We start from the raw sequence: 6665 nt of genomic DNA on the forward strand, positions 1-6665 counted from the left end.
ACACCGACGGGCGGTGAACCAACAGCGTGGGACACAAATCCAACTACGAGCTTTTTAACCGCAACAACTTTAATATACGCTATTGGAGCTGGAATTACCGCGGCTGCTGGCACCAGACTTGCCCTCCAATAGATACTCGTTAAAGGATTTAAAGTGTACTCATTCCGATTACGGGGCCTCGGATGAGTCCCGTATCGTTATTTTTCGTCACTACCTCCCCGTGCCGGGAGTGGGTAATTTGCGCGCCTGCTGCCTTCCTTGGATGTGGTAGCCGTTTCTCAGGCTCCCTCTCCGGAATCGAACCCTGATTCCCCGTTACCCGTTACAACCATGGTAGGCGCAGAACCTACCATCGACAGTTGATAAGGCAGACATTTGAAAGATGCGTCGCCGGTACGAGGACCGTGCGATCAGCCCAAAGTTATTCAGAGTCACCAAGGCAAACGGACCGGACGAGCCGACCGATTGGTTTTGATCTAATAAAAGCGTCCCTTCCATCTCTGGTCGGGACTCTGTTTGCATGTATTAGCTCTAGAATTACCACAGTTATCCAAGTAACGTGGGTACGATCTAAGGAACCATAACTGATTTAATGAGCCATTCGCGGTTTCACCTTAATGCGGCTTGTACTGAGACATGCATGGCTTAATCTTTGAGACAAGCATATGACTACTGGCAGGATCAACCAGGGAGCTGCGTCAACTAGAGCTGAGCAGCCGGCCGCCCGGGAGTGTGTCCCGGGGGCCCGCGCGAACACGCAAGCGTCCGCTCAATTATTCTGCAAACAGGAGGAGGCTGAGCTCCCCTGCACCATACACCTCGAAACCCTCTCAGGTCCCGGCGGCGCGCAGCGCCGTCCTAAGTACTTGGTCGGGTTCGAGAGAGGCGCAATCGCCCGGGGTTTGGCGAGTAGACGCTTTAGGTGCGACCACCCGTGCTCCCAACTGAGCTTGCCGCTGCCGACAGAGGCCCGGGAGCGTGCTGTCGTGGCATTGCCGGCGGGAGACAACACGCGCCACCTACGGTGACCGGCAGCTCCAACGCCAGCGCCACAGAAGGACAAAAGCCCCACTTGGGTGCCGAAGCGAACTCTCCCAGCACAGCGCACGCGCCAACACGTCCGCACAGCTGCGATACAAACCACCTGCGAGAACCGCAGAGGCGACCGAGCAGCAGACGGCGTCGCGGCGCCGAGCGCCGGGCGGCGGCGCATCCTCAGCGCACACAGTCCTCAATCGGACCAGCACACTGCAGATGTCCACCGCGCTTCGCACCGGGCCCGCGAGGACCTACTTTGGCCGCACGGCGCCGCGTGCAGGGTGCGCCGGCGCGCAGCTGCGCCGCCTGCCGCCTCCGTCGGCCGGCGCGCCTGCCACTGGCCGCCCCCACCAGCCGGCTGTAGCGCGTGCGCCCACGCACCGCGCGGCCAGCACGCCGGGAGGCCCCCCCTCACCGGCCGGGGACGGTCCCACCCAGCCACCGCCGCGTATCGCTTCACACCCAGATGCCATTCACGTTCGTGGGCATGGTGGGTATCGCTGGAACAACCGGTTGGTAGCTCAACCGATCGTCGCCATCACTGATTCACCTCTAGCGAGAACAACCGCACCACAACGGTTTACCAGTTGTTCATTTGCGTAACGTCACCAGCAAACGTAGGCGTCCATCGCCATTTGCAAATTCAACGATTGTTGCATGCCTGTGTCAGGTGTCACGACACACTATGTCTGCCCACATACACGCAACAACATGTGCACGCTTCGCGAACACGTGGAAGGTGGCCCCCGTACGTATGCGATGTCCATTGCGCGAACGACTGTCAACCGGCCTCTGTCGCATGTCGCAGATGTGGAACGCAGTGCACCATGCTATCACGGTGTGTGAGAAGAGACGACTACGTCTGACAACACGCGCCACTACATCAACAGACGGCTCATGCTGATCGCCATCCAGGGCATACCACACTGCAATCCAGCTCTTATAGGGAGACGACACGTAGCTGAGTGCACAACATTTGGACCGCATGGTTCGCCGTTGTTGGCGCAGTCGTTGTACGGTCACATGTACCACGATGTATCATTCAGTACATGAGGACCAATGTGCAGTACAGTGTGTGATTTGGACGTACAACATCAGCGGACAGTTGACACAGGCCGTACCACAGCGTAGGCTAAGTGCTTCGCCATGCGAATGCCAATGAACAACTGCAAATGCCAATGAACAACTGCAAAGGGCATTGAGCATGTACGTCCTGCTGCCATCCACATTACAGTGTATAGCTGCAAGGTGTTTAACATGAAGCGATACACTGGGGACCGGGCAGTGCGAGTAGCAAACTATATTGCGGGGGTTGCAGTTAGGCAACACTACACTAATTTAACGCGTCGTATGACAATTACAGAGCAGGTTAAGGCCCAACGTGTGTTGGGTTAAGGCCCAACGTGTGTTGGGTTAAGGCCCAACGTGTGTTGGGTTAAGGCCCAACGTGTGTTGGGTTAAGGCCCAACGTGTGTTGGGTTAAGGCCCAACGTGTGTTGGGTTAAGGCCCAACGTGTGTTGGGTTAAGGCCCAACGTGTGTTGGGTTAAGGCCCAACGTGTGTTGGGTTAAGGCCCAACGTGTGTTGGGTTAAGGCCCAACGTGTGTTGGGTTAAGGCCCAACGTGTGTTGGGTTAAGGCCCAACGTGTGTTGGGTTAAGGCCCAACGTGTGTTGGGTTAAGGCCCAACGTGTGTTGGGTTAAGGCCCAACGTGTGTTGGGTTAAGGCCCAACGTGTGTTGGGTTAAGGCCCAACGTGTGTTGGGTTAAGGCCCAACGTGTGTTGGGTTAAGGCCCAACGTGTGTTGGGTTAAGGCCCAACGTGTGTTGGGTTAAGGCCCAACATAGGTTGGGTTAAGGCCCAACATAGGTTGGGTTAAGGCCCAACATAGGTTGGGTTAAGGCGCAACATAGGTTGGGTTAAGGCGCAACATAGGTTGGGTTAAGGCGCAACATAGGTTGGGTTAAGGCGCAACATAGGTTGGGTTAAGGCGCAACATAGGTTGGGTTAAGGCGCAACATAGGTTGGGTTAAGGCCCAACATAGGTTGGGTTAAGGCGCAACATAGGTTGGGTTAAGGCGCAACATAGGTTGGGTTAAGGCGCAACATAGGTTGGGTTAAGGCGCAACATAGGTTGGGTTAAGGCGCAACATAGGTTGGGTTAAGGCGCAACATAGGTTGGGTTAAGGCGCAACATAGGTTGGGTTAAGGCGCAACATAGGTTAGGTTAAGGCGCAACATAGGTTAGGTTAAGGCGCAACATAGGTTAGGTTAAGGCGCAACATAGGTTAGGTTAAGGCGCAACATAGGTTAGGTTAAGGCGCAACATAGGTTAGGTTAAGGCGCAACATAGGTTAGGTTAAGGCGCAACATAGGTTAGGTTAAGGCGCAACATAGGTTAGGTTAAGGCGCAACATAGGTTAGGTTAAGGCGCAACATAGGTTAGGTTAAGGCGCAACATAGGTTAGGTTAAGGCGCAACATAGGTTAGGTTAAGGCGCAACATAGGTTAGGTTAAGGCGCAACATAGGTTAGGTTAAGGCGCAACATAGGTTAGGTTAAGGCGCAACATAGGTTAGGTTAAGGCGCAACATAGGTTAGGTTAAGGCGCAACATAGGTTAGGTTAAGGCGCAACATAGGTTAGGTTAAGGCGCAACATAGGTTAGGTTAAGGCGCAACATAGGTTAGGTTAAGGCGCAACATAGGTTAGGTTAAGGCGCAACATAGGTTAGGTTAAGGCGCAACATAGGTTAGGTTAAGGCGCAACATAGGTTAGGTTAAGGCGCAACATAGGTTAGGTTGAGGCACAATATAGGTTAGGTTGAGGTACCGTATAGGTTAGGTTAAGGTACAGTATAGTTTAGGTTAAGGTACAGTATAGTTTAGGTTAAGGTACAGTATAGTTTAGGTTAAGGTACAGTATAGTTTAGGTTAAGGTACAGTATAGTTTAGGTTAAGGTACAGTATAGTTTAGGTTAAGGTACAGTATAGTTTAGGTTAAGGTACACATTGTTGTATGGAAAGGTGTAATGGGGGGGGGGGGGGGGGCGGCCGGTCGGTTTGTTGATTGTGATTATAGTAAGTGGATGCCTGCGGCATCATCTGATTTGCCACGTCAGGATGCACCTTTGGCTCATGACAGGCGGCGCTCCGATTCCATGCTTGTGGCAGACCTGTGTCTTTCATTCCTGCCATTGTTTGTGTGCTGTGAGAGGAGGCAGTATTGTGATGTTGGGTGCACCCCTGTGTAGGACATGTGTGGGTGTTGGTGGCTTAGCTGAGCAATGGTGGTTGTCGGGGGGGTGGGATATTCCGTTTTCTGAGTGGACCTCCCAGTCTGGTTATGACAGTGTGGATTGTCTCATGTGGCGGAGAGGATGCACTGGGTGTTGTTCCATGCTGGTGCTTACATATTGTCTGTGTGCGTGTTACAGGCGGAGAGTAGTGCGTGATAAGAGTGTGTGGCTGCCGTGTGGTTGTGATTGTGAGCAGAGTCTTTCAGCATGTATACGGACAGTTGTATATATTATCTGTATTCTGATGGGTCTATGTATTACTAATCAGCGCCGTGTATACGTTTAATCCGGTTCCAGTCGAAACTGTTGTATCTCTGTACATTAGTGACACGGCGAGCGCGCTATGTAGCTACTCGTCTCGGCAGCTTCCACCGGTGTATGGCAAATGATTATAAGCAATGAGTCGAGTCGTCAATACCGATAGTGTGACGTCACATGTCTGGGGTGGGGGACGCTGCGCCCTTCCGGTGGGTCATGGCCTAGAAAGACGCTCCCCACGCAGGGGGGCTTGGACTGTCATAAACTCTTCCGAGTAATATACTTGCCGTACGTTTTTGCGACTGCGAGTGCAACGCCCACCGGTACCGACATGGATGGAGCGCCTCCTAGCTGACCGCTCAGCATCGGCATTCGTACAGAGAGCAACGCGATCGCGTCTCTAGCTCGTAACTGGTACAGCTCGCAGCTCATGTATAGGGACAGCGGGAATGTCGCATATTGGACATAACTCTTCATGAAACGCAAGTTATAGGGGTGGATTGCACATTGCGACTGCGGGAAAAGTCCGCCGTTCATCCGCTGGAGTTGCGAGTTGGGCGGTTAGGGTGGGGCGCCGGTGGAGTGATTGCCGGTCGACGATTTCGTGCGGCAGAGGCGCTGGCGTTGGGGTGCTGTGGTCGACAGAGGACGCAGGCTTTGTGGGTGGGGTCGAAAGATGGGCACTGTGGGCCCATCGCTGTCTTAGTCGGCTTGGCGTCTCATAGATGGCGGTATCGTCGTTGCAGGACGTCATGCCGCGGGAGACCTACAGATGGCGCTGTGTTTTGTGGTGCGCTCGACATGGCGGACGTAGTGTTGTCAGATTCGCATAGATGGAGGTATTGCATGTGGTTTCGCCGTATTTTCATAGATGGCGATACTGTTTTGCCGGCATGGTTGGCGTAGTTCCGTCGGATCCCTGTAGATGGAGGTGCCGTTTCTGGGCTGGATGTCAATGTCGTTGCGTCACATTCGCATAGATGGCGGCATCGTCGTAATACCTCGCCCACTACGGACTTATCACCACCCACACTAGCCGCCCCGGGGACTTGCCAACGACACACCCTATCCCAAGTCTATTTTCTTGCGGAGCATCATGTGTTATTATATTTTATTTCACATCCATAGTGGAGTGGTATTGTAGGTCACCGTACTGCGGTGGACGCTGTGTTACCACGGGACGGCGAAAACGTACCGTCGACCGCCGGGCACCGCCCGACACCCGCCCGACGACGCCGCCTCCGCGCGGCGCGCCGGCCGGTGGGCCGACATCGACCGTCCGGCACCCATCGCGGCACCCATCGCCGGTCGCCAAAGCGATACGCTGTAGCGCGGCAGGACACAAGGCGCCCGGCCGGCGCCGCCTCCCCCGCCGCGCGCACGGAGGCGGCACCCATCGCAGCGCCCGCGCAGGCGGCAAGGGGCCCGCCAACCGATACGCCGCCGTCCGCCGCACCCAATGCAGCGCCCTGGGTGCGGCGCGCCCGGCCAGACCGATACGCCGTACAGAGGCAAGAAGCAAAAGCAGCCCACACGTGCCCCTGTTGGCGGCCAGCCCCTGGGGGTCTCGTCTCGCGACAAGACGAATCCCCCAAGCTAGGGCTGAGTCTCAACAGATCGCAGCGTGGCAACTGCTCTACCGAGTACAACACCCCGCCCGGTACCTAAGTCGTCTACAGACGATTCCGAGTCCCGACATCGAACTATAGACACCCATGGTCGACCGGTAGGGGCAGGGCGGCGCCGGGAACAGATCCCAGACAGCGCCGCCCGAGTGCCCCGTCCGGCAAACAAGTTGGGCCCGTACGGCGCGGCGCCACGTGGGTCGACCGCGCCTAGTAAAGTCACGTATTTTCGAGCCTTTCGACCCTCGGGACTCCTTAGCGATATCGTTGCCACAATGGCTAGACGGGATTCGGCCTTAGAGGCGTTCAGGCTTAATCCCACGGATGGTAGCTTCGCACCACCGGCCGCTCGGCCGAGTGCGTGAACCAAATGTCCGAACCTGCGGTTCCTCTCGTACTGAGCAGGATTACTATCGCAACGACACAGTCATCAGTAGGGTAAAACTAA

General features: G+C 55.3%; 1 non-coding gene across 1 annotated transcript in view; it reads right to left on the reverse strand.

Moving 5' to 3' along the window:
* LOC126432424 (small subunit ribosomal RNA) overlaps window positions 1-692 on the reverse strand; it is a 1910-nt gene extending 1218 nt beyond the window's left edge. The window contains exon 1 of the ribosomal RNA XR_007577954.1: window positions 1-692. This exon is cut by the window's left edge and continues 1218 nt beyond it. This is a non-coding gene — a ribosomal RNA (small subunit ribosomal RNA).
* Between the last annotated feature and the right edge of the window lie 5973 nt (window positions 693-6665).

The sequence above is a fragment of the Schistocerca serialis genome, unplaced genomic scaffold (genome assembly GCF_023864345.2).
Source record: "Schistocerca serialis cubense isolate TAMUIC-IGC-003099 unplaced genomic scaffold, iqSchSeri2.2 HiC_scaffold_1134, whole genome shotgun sequence".
Classification (NCBI taxonomy): Eukaryota; Metazoa; Arthropoda; class Insecta; order Orthoptera; family Acrididae; genus Schistocerca; species Schistocerca serialis.